Genomic DNA, 22,993 nt, shown 5'->3' with positions numbered 1-22,993 from the left:
CCCGTCTTGCGCTGGCCTGCTTTTTCTTTTTGTTCCCGCTCCTTTCTTGGGGACTTTGTGGGGGCTGTGCCGGGGTGCCCACTGACCGGCATACCTTCGCATAGTGGTCCTTCCTGCCACACGCCCCGCATATGGTGCCTTGTGCAGGGCAGTTCCGCCGCCCATGTCGCGGTCCGCCACACCATCCACACTCCGTGGGACCCGGGACGCGTGGTTGCCACCTGTTCTGGGCGAAGCTGCCACCGGACTCGTCTCTCGTGGATTGTCTGTTGGTGACATGGGACACCATGGCTGTGTTGAGGGCAGGTTGCAGTTTGTGTAGCGTTGCCCCCATGCTGGCAGCCCTGGTGTGTGCCAGTTCTCTTTGCCAACCCAATTCGAGAACCCGTTGGAGGGAGATTCCTTTCTCAGCAAGTACCATCCCCCTCAGCTTTTCCGACTGGATACCATCAATGACTTGCCTCTGGATTTCTTTTTCTACATTCGTAAATTCACAGGACATGGCTAGCTTCCTCAACCGTGTGTGATAGGCGTCCAGTGTTTCTTCCTCTGCCTGTATGGTGGTGCAGAATATGAAAGTCTCATAGTCCGGGTTTAATTGGGGGAGGAAGTGCGCCGCCAGGGCATCCTTCGCACTTGTGTATGCGTCCTGGCCATCGTCAACGTTCAGCGAGTTGAATATGCGCAGTACCTCATCCCCCATGTTCAACAGCAGATGGGACCTCATTTTCCTGGCAGTTGTTATATCTTTGCATTCCATCGCCATTTCGAATTTCTGGATCCATAGCTGCCACCTGGGGCCAACTGACGACGGATCTGTGAAAGGGTCAAATGGCTGCCTCAGCCCTGAGGCGCTCCCTTGCGAGTGGGCCTGTGGTGATGACATCAAATTTGCTGCCAGTCTTGATGGTGTGCCAGGTCTGGGGGTGGACATTCTGGTTGCCATCGTAGTTGCTCACTTGCCTCACCTCGGTGTTGTACCCTGGGCGGCCCCTCCGAGTGCCCACCTGGGCCGCAGTGGCCAGATCCGGAGCACCCACATGTGTGCACGTGCTGCCTATGTTGACGTGGCTCGGCGTTTGGGCCTCCTCTGACCTTTCCCGGATCTTCTGACCCCTGGGATGCGTCTGCAGAGTCTTGCGCCATTCCATTTGGGCAGGCTGCCGAATGTGGTTTTGGGCTAGGAACGGGAATGCTTTCCCTTGGATCTTTTTTTTTTTGGGTGGGGGTCACATGCCTGTGCCCCCCCAATGGGTGTCCAAAATTTTTTTGCGATGGCCGCAAACCATCAGCAGCGTCGAGTGTGTGAGCTCGATGTGGTTACCCTCGTCGCCATTGTTAACTCCATGTCTCTGCGGCCCTGGGCGCCGGGAGACCGGATGGATGTGAGATTAGGCCACGAGGCCCTCATGTCGCAGCTCCGGTGGGAGCTGCAAATAATCACACGCACACGGAATGCAGGTCTGCCCTGGAACTGCCCCCCGTGCTCGGGGGCGGGGCTTTTATTAGGGCACCCTGCGTCATCGCGTAGCGGGACGCAGGGCGGATGTAACATCCATCACACGCTGGGCTTAGGGACATATGTGTTGGGTACCGTCCTGTGCAATTCCGTTCCTGCTGCGCAGGTCATGTGCGCTTCGTGTGCGGGAACACGGGCCACCGTCTTGGCGTGCCCATACCTCCGCTGTGGGCCTCGCTGCTGGGCATTCTGCTCCCGTCTGGCCGCGATAGCGCTGTTGTCCTTGCAGCTGGGTGATCTTCGTTGTTGTTTGACATCGCCCACTGCACTGCTGTCCGCTGGTCCACTGCTGGGCACACCAGGCCCGTCGACTCACTGCTGGGCTCGTGCAACCCTCTGTCCTTCTCGTCCTCCGTGATGCTGGCCCCGCAGGGCTGTCATTTCTCCACACTGCTGGGCACCTCTGTCCCTCCACTCCACTGCTTCTGGGTCTGTCCTTGCAGCCTCCAGTTGCGGTGTTGCCGGGCTCCTTCCACTTGTCTCTGTTGGGTAGCTCACTGCTGGGCTCCACGCACCCTCCTCTGCTGCTTCTCCGTCACTCTTGCTGGTGATGCCTGGCCGGCATCCGTCATCCTGCAGGGCTATACTCGCCCATCACTGCCGCGGGTCAACCTCTCCAGTTCCCGCTCCTCTTTGCAGAGTGCCACCTGCATGTCACCGCTCGTCTTCGTTTCCCTTCGTTGCCAGTTGTTAGACCCTAGTGGGGGTCTCTGCATACAGGCCGCACATACATGACAAGGGAGCCATCTTCCTCCTGACCTTCTCTTTATTCCTCCATTTCCAGACTGCCCTCACTTCCCTTGTCCCTTTCCCTTCCCTCCCCCCCGCCTCCCGCTCCCTCCCATAGTCTTAAGTCCTTTTCTTAAAGGGGCTCTGCCCTTATTCCCTTACAACAATAGGATACATTTAGAACAGTGCATTAACAACATCTTGAGGGGACACAAGGAAGAGGACACATGTGAGGCTCTTATGGCAAACTTCTCACACCATGTAAAGGAGTTGGTGGACATTAAGACATCATTAACGTCCAAATTGGGCAGATCCAACAGTAACCACCAAAAGTGGTACAATACTGAATTAACAGAAAGAAAAAAGGAGAAGAGAAAGCAGATGGCTGAAGAAACCTCTGCCAACCAACAAGGAAAGTTGGAGGGAAATTGTGAAATCTTATAAATTGAACACCATTAAGGCAAAGAACAACTACTTTGATGATCAAATTCAGTCCGCTGCAAATGCTACTAGCAAATTATTTGACATTCTCAAATCGATCGAAAAGCCTAACGCACTAGCCACCACATTTGTACCATCCCAAGCAGACTGTGATAAGGTTCAGGCAGCTTTCTCTAATAAGATCAAAAATGCCAGGGCTTTGACAACAAGTGCTCAAACTACAACCCAGGTCAAATGTGACCAGACATTCATAAGAACAACATCAAACCACATGGAAACGTTCAGTTTCCAAGAGATCAAAATAGAAGAAACGTTGAAAACACTGTCCTCAATGAAGCCGACATTGTGCGCCAAGAATAAACTGCCACCCAAAATAATATTGGAAAATGCAGATATCTTCGCTCCACTGCTTACGAAGATAGTCGATGCCTCCTTTCGTGACAAAGTAGTGCCAACTAGCATTAAAACTGTAACTATCACTCCCTTGGTGAAGAAGCTAGATTTAGACCAAAGAGATCCAGCTAATCTAAGACCAATAACCAATTGCAATGTCCTCCTCAAGGTGAAGGACGAGGTAGCTACAGCTCAATTGCAGTCCTATGTTGAGGCCAATGAGATTCTTCACCATCAACAGTCTGGTTTCCGTGCAGCGCATTGCACGGAAACAGCTATGCGGGACTTACAGACACACATGCTGAGCATAATAGATAATGGAAATACAGGACTTCTCATTCTTCTCGACCTACATGCAGCATTTGATCTCCTTGACCATGAACTGCTTCAACGGGCATTGGAGAAAGTAGCTAATTGCTCAAAGGAGGCAACCAGTTGGCTAGACTCTTTCTTAACAGATAGGAAATCCAAGGTGCTTTGGGGAGACAAATTCTCCTACAAAACAGACATCTGTTGTGGCGTTCCGCAAGGAGCATGTTTGGCACCGCTACTCTTTAATTTATACCTGTGGTTTCTCTCTGAAGTTTTAGATAACATCGACACTTACTGTACTAACTACGCTGATGATACCCAGCTTGTGGTGGAGTTAAGTGGGGACTATACGAAGGACAGTTGCACAGTAAAGACACTGTATAATATAGTCGAATCCTGGATGGATCACAACAGGATGTGCCTTAACGGCAAAAAGAGCGAGCTGATGGTTTTCCGGTCTCACCAAGCTTGGGCCAAACTAAACTCCCAATACGAGTCCTTCCTTTTCAAAGACACCCCAATCCAGGTAGGGTGTAAGGGAAAGACACCTGGGATGCTATTGAAAGTACCTATGAGTGCTGAAGCCCAAGCCCTGAATGTGAGTAAAAACTGCTCATACTGCCTCACGCTCCTTAGAGCAATTAAGCCTTACCTGAGCGAAGGAACTGTGCTATTATAGCTGGAGCAACCATACCATCGCAGTTGGATTATAGGAACGCACTTATGCTAGGGGCAAACAAACAGTGCATTGCAAAATATCAGCAAATCCAGAACAATGCTGTCAGAATAGTCAAACAGAAATTGAAGACTGAGCATATTGGCAATGCTAGAAGGAATCTGCATTGGTGGACGGTGGAAGACAGGATACAGTTCAAATCTATGACACTGGTCCATAAATGTCTTCATGGGAAAGCACCAGCTTACCTTAAATCAAAGATCACCCGCTACATACCGGGTCGTGCATTGAGATCAGAAGCATTGGGCCAAATCGTTGTTGCTCCAGACAAGAGATCAAACAGCCTTGGCAAAGCCCTCCCCACAGCAGCTGCATCCGAATGGAACAATTTACCATTAAACCTGAGACCAGAGTCTAAGTATCTCACATTTAGGAAAAAACTGAAAACCCACCTCTTTAAGTAAACTGAGTAATGATCCATGAGTTAGGCAGGTAGCTTTTCATTCTTGGCTATGCCATGTGTCTCGTCCCCATGCATGTCCTTCTGTTTGGTGTCTTTTTGTCGCTCCCTGATGCCTGCAGGCTTTCGGCGCGGTATAAATAAATAAATAAAAAATAAGGGGTAAAGCCACAGTGAACGCTTGTGAGGTACGGACCCAGGAGATCGCAGGGAAGTGTAAAGCCCCAGGGAATGCCTGTGAGGTATGGACCCAGGAGATCCTTAAGAAGGGGTAAAGCACCCGGGAAGGTTTGTGAAGGCCTAGCCTAGCAGGTCCCCGGGAAGGGCTTATGATGGTGCAGGCCCAGCAGGTTCCAGGGAAAGGGTAAATCCCCAGGGAAGTGAACCCATAGACCTGGGTCCTTTAAGACGAAGTAGCAATACTTAGAGATGAAGGGGGGTGCAGAATGTACTCATACATTAATAATCAAACTGACTCAGGAAGTTGGCAAAACTTAGTACTGTTTTATTTGCAAATATCTAAAACAGGGAGTTACAACAGACATCAACATTTGTTGCAAAGCACGATCTTGATGAATTTCATAAAAACAGAACTTTTATAGTCAAAATTCATGATCATTGACGTCACACTACATGGCAAACTACAAAAACCTACTTGGGGATGTGATAGGCTTACAGGGAACGTTTAAGTATATGTTCCATACTAACAGGGTGTAACGCTCACCTGATTCCCACGGAGGCGCTGATCCCGGCTGGGCTGCTATCGTTTCTTCAATTGAGAAGCGTAGAGCTCGGACGACTCTCAGGACTGGGCTTCCTCTTATCGAATGTCTGACTTGCAGGTGCAGGGTAAGTTTTCTGCAGGTGGAAGAAAAAGGGTTTATCGCCGTTTGATGGGATTCCTTCTCCCACCAATCGCCAGTTTCTCCCACAGCCTAGCTTTCTACTTGTCTCGGCGAGCTCTCACCTTAGGCGTATAAATGCTGAGCTCTCCATCCTGCGTCTGGTGCAAGGGTGCGTGGATTCCAGTTACGTCACTGGATGAGTTCAGTGTTGAGGCTCAAGTCTTTTGCGGCCTTAGTTGTGGCACTGGTGCTGGGATGCCGAAGGGCGATGCCGCCATTACTGCACGAGCGGATGCCTGTAAGTATACTGTAGTCTTTAGGCTTTAAAAGATGGGCACCTCAATAATGTCCCTTTTCCTTTGTTTCAGGCCTCGGGATGCTGCGGGCTTTATATCCGTTGCCACAGCACGTGCCGATGCACGTAAGTATAATGATCGTTGGCAGCTTTTAATGGCACCTCTAATAATGTCCTTTTTCTAGTTTTCAGGTGCCGGGATGCTGCGGTTGATGCGGCCGCTTCTGCGCGTGCAAAAACTGGTAAGTTAAGATGAATGCGACTGCCTTCACCCGAACCCCTTTTTAATTATGTCCTTTGCCTTTCAGGTGCAGAGAAGCTGCCGAAGAGAAGGCCGCGGGTAGCTCCGTTGCAATCATGGATGGATCAGGTAAGCGGGCGCGGCTGCGAGCGAGTTGCTTTTTTTTAACCTTATGTTTATTTTTTGCAGGTTTTGCCGGTGACTGGATTCCCGGGATCTTGTAAGTATTGTTCTGTGTCTTTCTTCATCCACAGGTTGCTGCGCGGAAGCTGAAGATGACTCTGGACCTGGAATGCAGGAGCCGACTCGGTGAGCGTTCTGCTGCTGCTGCAGAATAACGCGAAGCACATGTTTTCCATCGGGTGTGGTTTAAATAGCAGAGAAGTGCTTCCAGTGTGTGTTCTTCCACCGGTTCCACCCAGGTAAGAAAAGAGTTCCTGAATGAATGGCTGGGGACTTCAACCAGACTGGATTGTTCTGGGTAAATATGCAGCATGATCTGCCTCAGGTAAGTCCACCCAAGCATTATTACACTGTTTATCAATATGAGCCCAGCGCCTATGGCGCCAGGACTGAAGCCCTTCATGAGCCTGGCGCCAAAGGCACCAGGACACGGACCAAAGCGCCCCTGTAGGGGTCTGCTGGGTCCGGAGTAGTGGAAGATGGGTCTGCTTCCGAGGGCGCTGGGCCAGTCCTGGCCCCTCGGGAGTAGCGCCCATGACACAGGGGTTGTGATTGGGTCTCTAACATCAGGTGGACAACTAAGCCCTCCTCTAGTGCAAGTCATCTCCATCGTCACAAAATACACGACGATTCATTGGTTACACAACTACAAGGCTCTCAGTTATGGTTGTCACGCTTGTACCCTTCTGTAATATTCCGCACGCTAGCAGCACGCAGGCTCATACCCCAGGTGCTTAGGGGGGTTGGCCTGGTCATGTCTTCCCACCCAATTAGCCCAACATCTATCATCACTCTTGTGGTCTGCCATTCAATTAAGGCTTTGGCCGTGACCTTGCAGAAGCTCTCTGTGCCTGAGAATAAAAGGGAGTGTGGCATGGTCTTATCTTCTGGTTTTGGGGTAGCTCGACCCACAGTCTATTTTCATCTGACCATTTGACTGGAGACCAAGTTTTCAAGCTCTTCGCTGCATATAATACTATTAAATGATGAACACTTGATGCCTTCTGTGTTTTTTCATTCCACCTCAAACAGGAGTTTGTTTCTTTCTCACGCTCATGTAACTACTTCACAGACAACCAGGCTCACAGTGGCCTTGACTCTTGGTGCTGGGCCAGCCAGCCTTTCTTGAATTCTCCTTTTGCCATTAGCTCTTTCTCAACTGCACCACACTGAAGCCCTTTCCATTCACAGGGTTCAAGCTTTGCTAAAATGCATCGTGGAACATCCAGGTTCTATACATTCCTATGTATATACATTGGTGCACCGCCACAATATATTCACTACGTAGCCAGCCTCACAATTATTTAGTCTACTTGCGTTACAGCATCTGTACAAGTGTAAAATGACTTTGCATTTTCTTTCACTTTTTGTTGTAAACTTTATTTTAGGTTTTTCATATAAAAACAAGCCAGACCTGCACCAATCGGGTGCAGTCTACAAAAATATGTTCATAATATACAAAATTCTCTGCTTAACCCACTTCTCTCCTGTAATGTCTGATTTAAGCTCCATTCTGTTGACTTGTTCACTGAGCTTCAGTCTGCCGTGTTCGTTGTAATAGATGTGGATGCATTTGCCCTCTGTGTTTGCGAGGGTTGTGGTTGAGAATCTGAGGTATCTGAGTTGGAGAGTAGGTAGGCGATGTATGGAGCCCAGATGTCGGGGGTCACGCGTGAATGGGTAAAATTCGTATGAATTCGGTGTCCATGTCGTGTCAGTACGTGATGTCTTTTTTCCATGCTGTTAGTGTAGGAAGAGGACAACGTCCCCATGTCAAGGCAATTCTCCTGCATGCCAGCACCAGGAGAAGGGCAGCTAGTCTCCTCGACGGAGGTTGCAAGTATTTGGTCAGGCTTAAAAGTGCGATGGTAGGAAGAAGGGTTAGCTCCTCTCCCACTATATCGGCAGTTGTCTGTAGGACCGAAGACCAGAACCGGGATATCCCGGGACAGTTCCAGGGGAGGTGGAGAAAGTCCGCGGCCAGGGCGCCGCATCTTTCACATTGTGCTGATACTTCCGGATGATGATGCTGTTTTTTCGCAGGGGTATAGTAAGTTTGATGCAAGTTGAAATTAATTTGTTTGAAGCGAGTGTTTATAGCGACTTTCTGGGTTTGGCGAAGAATGTAGGTCCAGTCGTCTTCTGGTATTGTAGACTGGATGGCTGTCTCCCATCGTCGTTTCGTTTCTTGTGGGTGTCGTTAATGGCTGTGTCTGTTAGTAGGGATTTGTATATCATTGACACGTGTCTTCCCTCTCACTTTGCCTGGATCACGTTGTGTAGCAAGTCCCATGTCACTGGCTGCTTGGGAAATGATGGGGTCTGGGCTTGTAGGGTGTGACATAGCCTAAAGTAGATAAATATATCGAGTGAAGTATCACCTCCTCTCTCTTTGGCCATCTACGGGGTTATAAACATGCCTTCAGGGAAAAGGTCACCTAAGGATTGGATATCGATTTTGTTGAGCCATATATGACATATCTTTTCACTGGTCAGGGGTATGCCAGGGATGAACTTGATTGGTAGTAGGGGGGAATATCTTGTGTGTATTTCGTGTTTTTTGGCAATTTCCTTCCAAATCGCACAAGTGGACAGGACAGCCTTCATCGTGTTGTGCGGTACTGGGAGGTTGCTGAGAATAACAGCTCTCAGTAGGTTTGGAGAGGCTAGGGCCCGTTCAACCTGCACATGTGAGCGTATAAAGTGTATAGTGTACCAATGGCTCAAGAATTGTGCCTGTGCTGCCCAATAGTATTTCTCCATATCTGGGAGTGCAAGGCTGCCTTGTGATGTTGGTAATGACAACGTTGTGTGAGCGACTCTTGCTGGCTTTCCCGCCGATATTAGTTCGAGGCTAAGGCTTTTTATTTTTCGGAAAAAAGAGCATGGTAGTATCAGGGTTATATTTGTGAATAGATAAAGAAGTTTGTGAAGAATCACCATTTTGGTCAGAGAGAACCGCCCCCATAATATTAGTGGGAGAGACTTCCATCTGTGAATGCGCTCCTGAAGGGAATTTATTGTCGTTCCATAGTTGTCTTTGAATATTTTGTTACAGTTAAGTAACATATAGATGCCGAGGTATTGGACTTTGGAACTTTCCCATTTCAATCCGTGATCATCAAGGAATTTAGGGGTATTCGGCATCAGCGGAAATATCACTGATTTGAAGTGATTGGTCTTAAGGCCTGAGATATTGCTGAATTTGATCACTTCGCGCATTATCGGGTTGAGGTTTGTTTGGGGATCATTGACAAATAGAATAACATCGTCGGCGTATAGGGAGACTACTAGTTTATGCGGACCTAAGGTGAGGCCTCTATGGAGTTGGTGGGATCTTAGTCTTGAGGCTAGGGGTTCCATTATTAAGGCAAAGATGAGGGCAGATAGGGTGCAGCCTTGTCTAGTGCCGCATTCTAGCCTGATACAGGGTGATTTCGTGTTCCCTAGGGTAATGTAGGATCGAGGGTCATTATAGAGCGCAAAATCATTTTGATAAAGAGGTTCTCCAGTCCCATTTGTTTAAGCGTCTCAAAGAGATATGGCCACTCTACGGAGTCAAAGGCCTTTTCGGCATCCAGTAGGCCTGCGATTGCTTCTTGTGCTGGGTCAAGTGCCGCAATGACTCTGAATAGCCGTCGGATGCCGTAGGTTGTGCTGCGCCTCGGGATTAAACCGGCCTGGTCACCTAATACTAGTGTGGGCATGAGAGGGAGTAGTCGTGTCACTAGAATTTTAGCTAGAATCTTGTTATCAAGATCAATTTTGGAAATTGGTCTGTACGAGGCGCAGTCCTCCTGGGGTTTGCCTGGTTTATGTATTAAGAACACATTGGCTTTGCTTAGTTTGGGTGGGAGGATCCCCTGCTCTAGGGCTTCTTCATATTAGAGGAGTAATGGAGCTATGGTGGCCATGTGTGATTTATAGAATTCTCCTGTAAGGCCGTCGGGGCCTGGTGCTTTGGTGTTTGGAAGAGTTTTTATTGCTTCTACTATTTCTTCTTGTGAGGTGCGTGCGTTTAGTGGTTCGCAAAGTTCTTGGACTACCCAGTATAGTTCGGTATCTTTGAGGAAGTCTTGAAGTATCTCAGGGCTCGTGGTGTTTTTGGAGCTGTATAGGTCTTGATAAAAGTTGCGGAATGTATTTACTATTTCCTCCTCTGTGTAGACTAGGGTTCCTTGTGCGTCACGGATATGTTCTACGCGGGCAGGTGTTTTGTCTATTTTTAGTAAGTGGCCAGAAGTGCCCTGGGTTTTTGGCCTTCGCTGTATTGTCAGATCTGGTGTCTGCGTCCGAGAAACTTCAGCTTCCGCTCAGCTGATTCTTGGAATTTCAGCAATTCTTCTTTCAGATCAGCTTGGGTCTGTGGATCGTTGGATGTTGTGCATTTAAGTTCGAGCTCCTTCAGACCTCGTTCACTGTTTGTCAATTCGCGTCGTATTAGTTTTAGAATGCCATTCTCTTTCGCCATGCACACACCCCGTACATAGCATTTCAGAGTTTCCCACAAAGTACCGGCAGAGCTAACCGAGTCCTGGTTTATTTCAAGAAAGATTGTGATCTCTTGCTGTAGCTCCGATGCGAATTCAGAATCTGATAGTGATCCTGCTTTGAATCGCCAGTTGAGGACAGTCGCCTTGGCGCTGGACAGAGTAAACTCAAGTGTCACCATTGAGTGGTCGGAGAAGGATTGTGGGAGGATTTGACTGGATCTCCAGAAGTATGGGCTTCTGGTTGAAACTATTATATAGTCAATACATGAGCTGGTGTTGTGGACTGCTGAGTGAAATGCGTATTCACGCACGTCGCGATGGGTGTGTCTCCAGATCAGTCAGTTCGAATGCTTGACAAATCTCATTCACCTGATGGCTTGCTTTGGAGGGTTTGCTGGCTGTGTTGTGAGATTTGTCGATTTTTGGATCTAGTGGGGTGTTGAGGTCTACGCCCCAGATGATTGTTGCTGTGGTGAGTGTTCCTAGTTGATACATGATCCAATTGAAGTTATTTGGTCCGTCCGTATTGGGGGCATAAGAGTTCACCAGGACTATTTCTTTTCCTGCATGTATTCCTCTCACCACTAGAGCCCTTCCCTCTGTGTCTTTCTTTGATTCAATTAAGCTGAAGTTGGCCTTTTTGTCAATTAAGATTGCGACCCCTCTTGCAAAAGATAAGTATGATGAAAAGTATCTATGACAACCCCATGAACGGGCCCAGTGTTGCTCTGCGGTCGGCATGAGATGGGTCTCCTGTAGCATGACAATACTGATTTTATGCCTCCTGAGGTATTGAAGGATCCTCCTGATTTTAGCTGGTTGGTTGACACCTCTGATGTTCCAGGTGGCTACTTTAAACGGCTCCATGGGAGGAGGGTTAAATGAAGGCTGCTGGACTCCGCGTGGTCAGCTGGTTTCGGTTGATGCATGGGTGTTGATGAGAAGCTATTGATATTAATGGTCATTGTGGCAGGGGTATATGATTGTTTTGCAGTAGAACATTGGTGACCAGTCAATAATAACTTTGTGAGATTAACATCCCTCCCCTGCATGGGCAACCCCCAACTGGCCCACGGTGTGCCCACCCTTGTGAACAAAACTGTTAACATTGCTGTGCTTGGGGCGTTAGTAGCCTTCCAAGAGGGAAAGAGGCTCCCTGTGGTTATAGGATTGTGTCTTTGTGGTGAGTATCTTGCGTGATGGTGGAGGTGGAGTGGTACCACCGTCGTTTGTTGCTGAAGCCGGCTGTTATGGCAGTTCCCTCTGCATTCAGTCTCCACGTTATGGCCTTGGGTTGTTTGAGGCGGGTCTGCATCCAGCGCGGTCTAGGAAGTCATTGGCTTCCTCTGGTGTGTTGAACAATTGGGCTTTACCCTCGTGTTGGATTCGGAGTTTTGCCGGGAATAGCATTGAATAGAGTATTTGGTTGTCCTGCAGTCGCCGTTTGACAGCTGTGTATGAACGCCTTTGCGCCTGCACTGTTGGGGAGAAATCTGGGAACAATTGGATTGGGTCCCCGTCATATAAGTTTTCCTCTTTCTCTAGCAGCCTTGAGTATTGCTTTGCGGTCTTTGTAATTTAGTAGCTTTGCAATGATTGGGTGTGGGTTTGCGCCTGGGACTGGTCTAGAATTGGGGATTCTGTGTACTCTCTCTATAACAAATAGCTGGGAGAGAGATTCTTTTCCAAATAATTCCATGCAGATCTGTTCGATATGGTCTTCCATTTTAGTCTGAAGTTGTTCCTCTCTGACCCCGATAATTCTGGTATTGTTTCTGCGAGAGCGCCCTTCTAAATCTTCGTTCTTGGCGCAGACTGCCTTCATTTGGGATTCTAGGATGGAGACTCTGGAGATCAGGGCTGCAGTCCCATCGTCGAGGTCCGATACGCGTTGTTCGACTGTGTCCAGCCTATCTGCATGTTTGTCGAGGTGGTGTTGAAGTTGGTCTACCTTCGATGAAAAAGTATCTACTTTGCTCTCCAGTCCTCCAATTCCGGCTTTAAGGTCCATTAGGATTTCTCTAATGTCGAAAGTCTGGGCTTGCTCCTCTACTGGGGCTGTGTCTGGTGTTGATGACTCCGGTCTGCTGCTGGCATTGGGTGGTTTAATAGAAGAACTGGCTTCGAAGTTCCGTTTTTTTTGGGACTTGTCAGTTTTCCCCATGATTATCTTGATTTGGTTTCTACAAGTTTGTGGACGTTGGTGGCGTGAGCCGATGGTAGTAGTATTCCGGCGTGGCCAGTTGCTTGAGGTGATTTTAACTGTTGTTTTGGGTAGCTTGTGAGGGACTGGTTGATCATTATTGCATGATTTAGGTAATTTGGATCCAGTCTGGGGGTCGTGTTGGGTCTTTGCCGCTGGTTGGCATGAACCCAGGATTCTCTGCATGCACGGTTGCAGCGTAGGGTGTTTTGGGGGAGTTGTGTAGATCTTGGGACCTTTGGCTGGCTGTACTGTTCAGTCAGCGTTGTGATGCTCTTGGTGTGGTTTTGGTGGCGTGTTGCCAGCAGCTCTTACAATTTTGTCCCAGTCTCACTGCAAGTGGGCCTCATGGCAGGTGTTGTTTATTGGGTTGGTTTGGCTATGCTACGCAGTATCTCTTACTAGATCAGCGTGCGTGTGTCCAGAGTGCTTGTGGTTCTTCTGATTGCTGTTCGGTGGTTGGGGGCAGTTATTGGCGTGCTAAGGTGGGAGCTGGTGGCTTGAGCTAGCTGCTCAGTTGTCCCTCTGTTATTGGAGCGTTGCGAGGAACTATCGCGGTGGGCACTTTCCAGCTGTTCCGCTGGCTGCGAGGTAAGAGCATGCTGTCTCTGGCTGTTTTGCGTGCAAATATTAATTCCCTGGAGGGTTGGTGGAGGTCGACAGTGCAGGCGCTTACCTCTGCACTCTCCACTGACGTTGCTTGTTGTGCCTGTAGGTTGGGGTGCCCTGCGGGCCCGTTGGGCGCGCGTACCCAAAGCCGCGCACGCTGCAGTTCGCTCCTACCTGGGCACCGGACTGGATTTGCTCGCTCTGGCTGGTGTCACTTTCACTCCCATTCCAAGCTGCCGCGGGGACGGAGACTTCTGCGTCTCTCTGGCCGCCTTCTTGAAGTGGCTCAGGTCTTCCCGCAGGGCTGGATTAGCGCTCGCTGACCGCTCGTCTTGAAAGGCAGTTCAGTCTCCGTTGGGCCCCTCGTTCTTCGCTTTCCAGCCGCGCCCGCAGCTCGGTAGCAGAGATAGCATGGGCCGGCGAGCCTGTGATGTTTGGGCCGTAGGTGTGCGGATGTTTGTCCACCCAGAGTGAAAATAGTCTCAAATTGTGCAGCAGGGTTTCATGGTACTGCACGGCGTTAGCTGCTGACGAACAGGTCACCACAGAAGCGTTGATGTTGCAGGATTAATTTGGAGCTACACAGAGCTCTATAGGAAGCCGCCATCTTGGTTGGCTCTATAGCGCCCTCTCCTCTTCAGCGTTTCTTTGCATGAGCATCTTAATTTCGATCCCAAAATGTTGCTTATCCTTGACACCTCCTCTTCAGATCTTATAGAATGTCTATGTTCTTTCGTCTTGTGTATCTTTTCAGGGTGCGTCAGTCCAGCTTCGGTTGACGTCACCAGTCTTTTCTCTCGTTCATTTTCACACTTCTTCCGGGACTCTGTCCAGAAGACCATTTCATTTCTTCGTGAATCCATATAGGGTTTTCTCAATGGATACCTTTGTGGTAAAGGCATCCTCACTGGTACTGCACGTGTCGCAATTTCTGGTTCCCAACATATATGCAACATGGGGGTGGAGCTTCTCGTGGGGGCTTTTGGCTCCTCCTCTACAGAAGGCTTGTGAGGTACGGGCCCAGGAGATCTCTGAGAAGGGGTAAAGCTCTAGGGAACGCTTGTGAGGTATGGACCCAGTAGATCCCAGGGAAGGGTAATGCCCCAGGGAACACTTGTGAGGTATGAACGCATGAGAGAGATCCCTGAGAAGGGGTAAAGCCCCAGGGAAGGCTTGTGAGGTACGGACCCAGGAGATCCCTGAGAAGCGTTAAAGCCCCAGGGAATGCTTGTGAGGTATGGACCCAGAAGATCCCTGAGAAGGGGTAAAGCCTCAAGGAAGGCTTGTGAGGTATGGAACCAGGAGATCCCTGATAAGGGGAAAAGCTCCCAGGAAAGCTTATGAAGGCCTAGCCCAGCAAGTCCCCGGGAAGGACGTGTGATGGTGAAGGCCCAGCAGGTTCCTGGGAAGGGGTATATACCCAGGGAAGGCTTGTTAGGTACGGACCCAGGAGATTCCAGAGAAGGAGTAGAGCCCCAGGGAGGTTTTGTGAGGTACAGACCCAGTACATCCCTGAGAAGGAGTTAAGCCCCAGGGAAGGCTTGTGTGGTACGGACCCAGAAGGTCCCAGAGAAGGGGTAAGGCCCATGGGAACGCTTGTGAGGTACAGACCCAGGAGGTCCCAGAGAAGGGGTAAAGCCCCAGGGAAGGTTTGTGAGGAACGAACCCAGAATATACCTGAGAAGGGGTAAATCCCCACAGAAGACTTGTGAGGTACAGACTCAGTACATTGATATGATATGATGAGTCATTTATAACACGCCTGTACACAAGTGTTTTCCAGGCACGATTTCTGGGAAGGGGTGATGCCCCAGGGAAGGCTTGCGTTGTACCCAGGAGACCCCGAGAAGGAGGAAAGCATCAGCAAAATCTTGTGAAGGAATAGCCCAGCAGACCCCTCAGGAAGTGCTTGTGATGGTACAGCCCCAGCAAGTTCCTGGGAAGGGGTAAGGCCCCAGGAAGTGCTTGTGATGTTACAGCCCCAGCAATTTCCTGGGAAGGGGTAAAGTCCCAGGAAGTGCTTGTGATGGTACAGCCCCAGCAAGTTCCTGTGAAGGGGTAAATCCCCCAAAAAAGGCAACTGACAATTCAGTCCCAGACCCTCAGAACAGGGCCTGCATCCGGGCGAACGGGACCAACGTAGATTCATAATTAATTCATAGCTTTTGGTTAAGAAAACAGGGCAGGCAGACACCGCCCGAGGAGGGCCTGTGTTTGTTCGCCTGCCACATTTCTTGGCTGCAGTCCACAGAAGCAAGTGATGTTTTCCCGCCCTCCACTGCTGCTCTGCCAGAACTCACATACACAAGCGGTGTCACCCTCACACGCACGCACAATGCAATCACAAACATGGGCAGGGCTTCAGACCATTATGCATGGCCCATCACACACATGGACCCCGTCTTCAGAACTGTGTGCATGGGCAATCACACACATGGGCCACACCTTCAGAACTGTGTGCATGGGTAATCACACACATGGGCCACGCCTTCAGAACTGTGTGCATGGGGAATCACACACATGGGCCCCATCTTCATAGCTGTGTGCCTGAGGAATCACACACATGGGCCACACCTTCATAACCACGTGCATCCGGTGTCACACACACGGGTCCCGTCTTCAGAACTGTGTGCATGGGCAATCACACACATGGGCCATGCCTTCATATCTGTGTGCATCCGGTGTCACACACATGGGCCACGCCTTCATATCTGTGTACATGGGGATTCACACACATGAGCCCCATCTTCATATCTGTGTGCAACGGACTTCACACACATGGGCGGCAACTAAATATCTGTGTGCCTGGGGAATCACACAAATGGGTCCTGCCTTCAGAACTGTGTGCATCAGGTGTCACACACTGTCAGGAATGGCACTCTATTAAGAGTGGCACAGGAAACCCAGAAAGGGTTTGGGTGGTTGTGCCAAATAAAGTGGACAGATAAGAACACACACAGCGGAAAGGAGAGAGAACGAAGAGTAAGCAAGAGTAGCAAGGGAAAAGATACAGAATGAATACCCTCTTGGGGTGTATGCAGATATAGGAAAAGAGTATTCCACGAACCTTGGAAATACTCTAGCCTTCTGCACAGTTTGCTATAACAGAGGCCCACGCTGTTTGCTCATGACTTGGAACAGCAGCTCTGGGTGTCTGTAATGTAGAAACAGGACACGGGAAGGGGCAGAGGTTGACTGAAGGGAACCAACAGACAAGCTCTGTACAAAAGGGTCTACAAACAGTACAAGAGAAGATACTACAGACAAATCCAGGAAAGGAGGTGATAGCAAACTAGCAGAAGGAAATGAAAGGAAAGTCGTGTAACAGGATAGGATAGCAGAGGACAGTAAGGAACAAGGTTGAGAGCTCAGAGGAGCAGGAAAGCAATGAGTAAGCCCACAGGGGTAGGATTGTAAGGTAGAACGCCCAGAGGAAAAGGGCTTAGGGCAGCAGAGTAAAGCAGACTGCACGGCAAGGATCCCGTAAGGGCCGGGCAGTAAGGTGTGAACCCTGAGGGACAGGGCCGATGAACGTAGAAGGTAGCAGAGGACTGTAGAGAGCTGCTAGGCCGAGAACCCAGCGGAAAAGGTAGGTAGTAGGCAGCGAAGCGGAATAAGCTGCAAAGTAGGAAGGCCCAGAGGACAAGGGCTGTAGGTAGCCAGAGAGAGGTAGGCTGCAGAACAGGGAGCCCCAGAGGACAAGGGCTGAAGGCTGGAAAGCAGCAGAGCGTGATCAGCTGCAATGTAGAAAGCCCGGTAGGGCAAGGGCGGAGGCTGGAAGGCAGCACAGCGTGATCGGCTGCAATGTGGAGAGCCCGGCAGGGCAAGGGCGGAGGCTGGAAGGCAGCAGAGCGTGATCGGCTGCAATGTGGAGAGCCCGGCAGGGCAAGGGCGGAGGCTGGAAGGCAGCAGAGCATGATCGGCTGCAATGTGGAGAGCCCGGCAGGGCAAGGGCGAAGGCTGGAAGGCAGCAGAGCGTGATCCGCTGCAATGTGGAGAGCCCGGCAGGGCAAGGGCGAAGGCTGGAAGGCAGCAGAGCGTGATCGGCTGCAATGTGGAGAGCCCGGCAGGGCAAGGGCGAAGGCTGGAAGGCAGCAGAGCGTGATCGGCTGCAATATGGAGAGCCCGGCAGGGCAAGGGCGGAGACTGGAAGGCAGCAGAGCGTGATCCGCTGTAATGTGGAGAGCCCGGCAGGGCAAGGGCGGAGACTGGAAGGCAGCAGAGCGAGATCAGCTGCAGTGTGGAGAGCCCAGAGGAGCAGGGCTGTGAGGCAGGGAGCCTGGAAGGCTATGGCTGGAGGCAGCAGGGTGGAGCAAGCAACAAGGCAGGGTCCAAGCAGGAGTGAAGGTAAGCAGCATACAAGATCCGTGGAAAGATGCAAAAGGTGGAGGAAGAACTCTCAGATGCAAGAGGCTGAGCCACTGCAGGCAGCAGCCTTTATACTGCCTAGCCCAGCACAGAGGCAGGCTAATTAGTTGCACCTGGCGAAACACACCTGCAGGCAATCGGCCACCTCCCTTTCTGTTCCTGGGCTGGTGGAAGCAGGGCAAGTCCCTTGGGCTTCTGGGGGGTGTAGTTCCTTTGATAGCCCATAGGAACAGCCAGGAATCGATGCTTGTAGCCAGGTGCATTGTGGTATACGTAGTTTGTGGGAAAAATAATAAAGTTCCCAAAGTAAATATAGATGGATCCAAGAGTCTGTTGCAAATAAATGATAAACAAATAGTCCATATTGAGCGTAAATGGATGCGCCCATGGCGCAGGCATGACACACACATGGGCTGAATCTTCACTACTGTGTGCATGGGGTGTCACACAGGGGATGCACCTTTATAACTTTATGCATAGGGAATCACACGCATGATCCACATCTTTATTACTGTGTGCATAAGGACTCACACATGGGCCGTGTGTTCATAACTGTGTGCATGGAAATAACACACATGGGCCGTGCCTTCAGAACTGTGTGCACAGGTAATCACATATACGGGCCCGCCTTCAGACTTGTGTGCATGGGGAAACACACACATGGGCTGCGTTTTCAGAACTGTGTGCACAGGGAATGACACACATGATCCACGTCTTTATAACTGTGTTCATGGGGAATCACACACATGGGCTCCACCTTCAGATCTTTGTGCATTGGGTGCCACACACATGGGCTGCGCCTTCAGATCTGTGTGCTTTGGGTGCCACACACATGGGCTGCGCCTTCAGATCTGTGTGCGTTGGGTGCCACACACATGGGCCACACCTTCAGAAGTGTGTGCGTGGGGACTCACACACATGGGCCACACCTTCAGAACTGTGTGCCTGGGGATTCACAGACATGGGCCGTGCCTTCAGAACTGTGTGCCTGGGGACTCACACACACCTGCTGTGTCTTCAGAACTGTATGAATCGAAAGCTCACAGATGGGTCACGACTTAAAAATTGTGTGCATTGAGACTCACACACATGGGCTGCGTCTTCAGAACTCTATGCATGTGGAAGCACACACATTGGCCGCGCCTTCAGAACTGTATGCATGGGGAATCACACACGTGGGCTACGCCTTCAGAACTGTGTGCCTGGGCACTCACACACATTTGCTGTGTCTTCAGAATTGTGTGCATGGTGACTCACACACATGGACTGCGTCTTCAGATCTCTATGCATGTGGTAGCACACACATGGGCCGCGCCTTCAGAAATGTATGCATGGGGAATCACACACATGGGCTGCGTCTTCAGAACTGTGCATGGGTAATCACACAGACGATCCATGTCTTTAGAACTGTGTGCAATGGGACTCACACACGTGGGCTGCACCTTCAAAATTGTGTGCATGGGGACTCACACAAATGGGCTGCACCTTCAGAACTCTATGCATGTGGAAGCACACACATGGGCCGTGCCTTTAGAAATGTATGCATGGGGAATCACACACATGGGCTGCGTCTTCAGAACTGTGTGCATGGGTAATCACACAGTGCAATCCATGTGTTTAGAACTGTGTGCAAGGGGACTCACACACATGGGCTGCACCTTCAAAATTGTGTGCATGGGGACTCACACAAATAGGCTGCATCTACAGAACTCTGCATGTGGAATCACACACATGGGCTGCGCCTTCAGAAATGTATGCATGGGGAATCACACACATGGGCTGCGACTTCAGAACTGTGTGCATGGGAAATAACACGCATGATCCACATCTTTAGAACCGTGTGCATGATGAATCACACACATGATCAATGTATTTATAACTGTGTGCATGGGGAATCACACACATGGGCTGTGTCTTCAGAACTGTGTGCATGGGAAATCACACGCATGATCCACATCTTTATAACTGTGTGCATGCTGAATCACACACATGATCAATGTATTTATAACTGTTTGCATGGAGAATCACACACATGGGCTGCATCTTCAGAAATATATGCATAGGGTGTCACACACATGGGGCATCCCTTCAGAACTATGTGCATGGGGAATCACACACATGGGCTGCATCTTCAGAACTGTTTTCATGGGGAATCACAGACTTGTTCCATGTCTTTATAACTGTGTACATTGGGACGCACACCCATCGGCTGCGTCTTTAAAACTGTATGCATGGGGACTGACACATGCTGGCTGCACCTTCAGAACTGTCTGAATCGGTTGTCACTCACATGGGCCGTGCCTTCATAACTGTATGCACGGGGAAGCACAAAGATGAGCTCGCCTTCCAAACTGTGTGCATGGGGATTCACACACATGGCCTGCGTCTTCATAACTGTGTGCATGAGGACTCACACACATGGGCTGCGTCTTCAGAACTGTGTGCATGGGGAATCACACAAATGGGCCATGCCTTTAGAACTATGTGCATGGGACACTGCCCTTTGAATTCTCCTGGAAATGCAGCTGGCACAAAGGATAGTCATTTTTCACCACACATGTAGGGAACAGACAAGGCATTAGCTTGCACAATTAGTGTGTTTTAAAATAGGATAGATTAGGTGACAGGAAGGTGTGTACACAAGACAGGGACTCACTACATAAGTTGAGCAGAACAACTGTAGTCATATGATACCTATAGGGAGAAATATAATGTGACATGTATGCACCAGGAACTCAGCAAATAGCAAAATAAATGTGTCCTGCAGAGGACAATAATGTGGGAAGCAGTTGCCATTTTAAAACTGAACCAGCACAGCAGAGAATTAAACACTGCAGCTTTAAGAGAGTACCCAGCTAAGCACGCTAATTGAACAAATACATATAATTCAGGGAAATGGTGTGGTGGCTGGACATAGCTGCCTTCAAGGAATGTGTAAATCCAAGAATCCGTAGGGAAGGGTTACATACCGGAACAAGATACCATTGTGTGCCTTTAACTGTCAAGTAAATCAAGTTGCAATAACACGGCAGACTATTTGAAGTCTATGGGATGAAATGAACATCCCAGGAAATTTCCTAAGTGGCAGACAGATTAATGTCTCAGCGATCGGCTAGGCATGACAGAGAAACGCGATGCAGCTAAAAAGACAACTAATTGTAACAATGAAATCTTAACATGATGGAAGTAGCATAACTCACAAAATAGTTATTCATAAATTTGTCAAGAACAGGGTGGCATGATTACTGTTGCAAGAACAGGTCCTTGAGACTCATCGATATTATGGCGGAGATAACATGGGCTTTTTTATTTAATTAAGAACAAAGGCGATACGCTTGTCCTCTCCTCCCATCTACAATAAAACATGTCATCATGCCACTAGTACGCGCAGAGTGTGACCGCATGTTAACCGATAAACACATGTCCTTTTCACTGCAGAAGTAATTTAGAGCCTACCAATAAAATTCAAGCATGATGATGTAGCACATTTTATGGGATGTTTCATGGGTGGGATCTTAGATAGAGGATTGTCCAATCATTAATGTTGGACATATAGAATTATATATGTAGCTTAGTAAAGAGAACCAATGACCAAGAGCAATACATTTTCATAACCATGACTTCAAAATTACTATAAAAACTGCTGTTTCCTGTTGAGATGTGGAGAAAAATCCAGAGTGAGAGCTTGGCTGTTAATCTTGTTTTCCCCCAGTTTTACATTGCAATTAAAGCTGGATCAGCTTCCATTTGCCATACCGCAATCCACTATGTGCTGTCTCTTTATTGACAAATGGTTATTTGAGGGCTATGTTTTTTTTACCTCTGTTTCAACTGCATCTTCAGAACTGTGTGCATGGGGAATCACACACATGATCCATGTCTTTATAACTGTGCATGGGAAATTACATACATGGGCCGTGCCTACAGAACTGTGTGCATCGGGTGTCACACACATGGGACGCGCCTTCAGAACTGTGTGCATGGGGATTCACACACATGGGCCATGCCTTCAGAACTGTGTGCATGGGGACTCACACACATGGGCTGCGTCTCCAGAACTGTAAGCATGGGGCCTCAGACACATGGGCCAGAGCTGAGTGCATTGGGTGTCGACCACATGAGCCATGCCTTATTAACTGTGTGCATGGGGACTCACACACATGGGCCATGCCTTCAGTACTGTGTGCATCGAGTGTCACACACATGGGCCACGCCTTCAGAACTGGGTGCATGGGGACTCGCATGCATGGGCTACATCTCCAGAACTGTGTGCATCGAGTGTCACACACATGGGCCACGCCTTCAGAACTGGGTGCATGAGGACCCGCACGCATTGGCTACATCTCCAGAACTGTGTGCATCGGGTGTCCTACACATGGGCCGCACCTTCATATCTGTGTGCATAGGAAATCACACATGAGACACGCCTTCATAACTGTGTGCATGGCGACTCACATTCACGGGAGACATCTTCAGAACTGTGTGCTGTAAGGGTACAGAAGGAGGAGACTAACACACAGGTGGCATGGTTGTTGGCATAAACGTTAATTAGTAATGAAAATAAAGAGAAAACCTAACTTTCCCTAACTCCATGCATCAAATAAAAATGGTATGGTATTTGTGGAGATGTTCATGTACTCCCACATATTCCTCATCTTTTGATAATCTCCCTGCAGCGTTAGCTGCTTCGGGAAAACATTTTCTCGGTAGAGGGCACTGTTGGTCATCAACTCGATGTCCATCAACTGCCTCCATTTGCTCACAAGCATGTGGTCACCACCAGTACTAATAGCATGCATCGCGCCTGTTACTTCAGTTCTGTTTTTCCACAGGGCAGATGCTTCGGATACAGTGCAATTTTGTTGTGCTTCGACTATTTTCTTTGATATAATGTCGACTCCTAATACAGGATTTTAAAAACGCATGGATTGTGGGGCTAAGATGTCCATCATGGATCCACACCGCATTTGCCTCTTGGGTCTCAGGCTCGAACACAAGACGGCTGATTGCGTTTCCTGTCAGTCGATGACAGGAAAGGCACGAAAGGAGAGGAAGGGGAAAGTTGCTTCGGGTAGGCCCCCTCGGAAGTCACAATCAATAATCAATGACTCCGTCAAAGAGAAGATCCTCGAATGAGAGAAGTCGATACAAGAGTCTCGTATGAGAAAGCGCTCCAAGAAGCACTTGCATTCTCGTTGCGGCTGCCGTCACTCGTCGTCTTCGATG

This window comes from Ambystoma mexicanum, chromosome 11 (genome assembly GCF_040938575.1).
Source record: "Ambystoma mexicanum isolate Mex_15411 chromosome 11, UKY_AmexF1_1, whole genome shotgun sequence".
Classification (NCBI taxonomy): Eukaryota; Metazoa; Chordata; class Amphibia; order Caudata; family Ambystomatidae; genus Ambystoma; species Ambystoma mexicanum.
The sequence above is the reverse complement of the archived record's forward strand: the minus strand, read 5'-3'. Positions refer to the sequence as shown.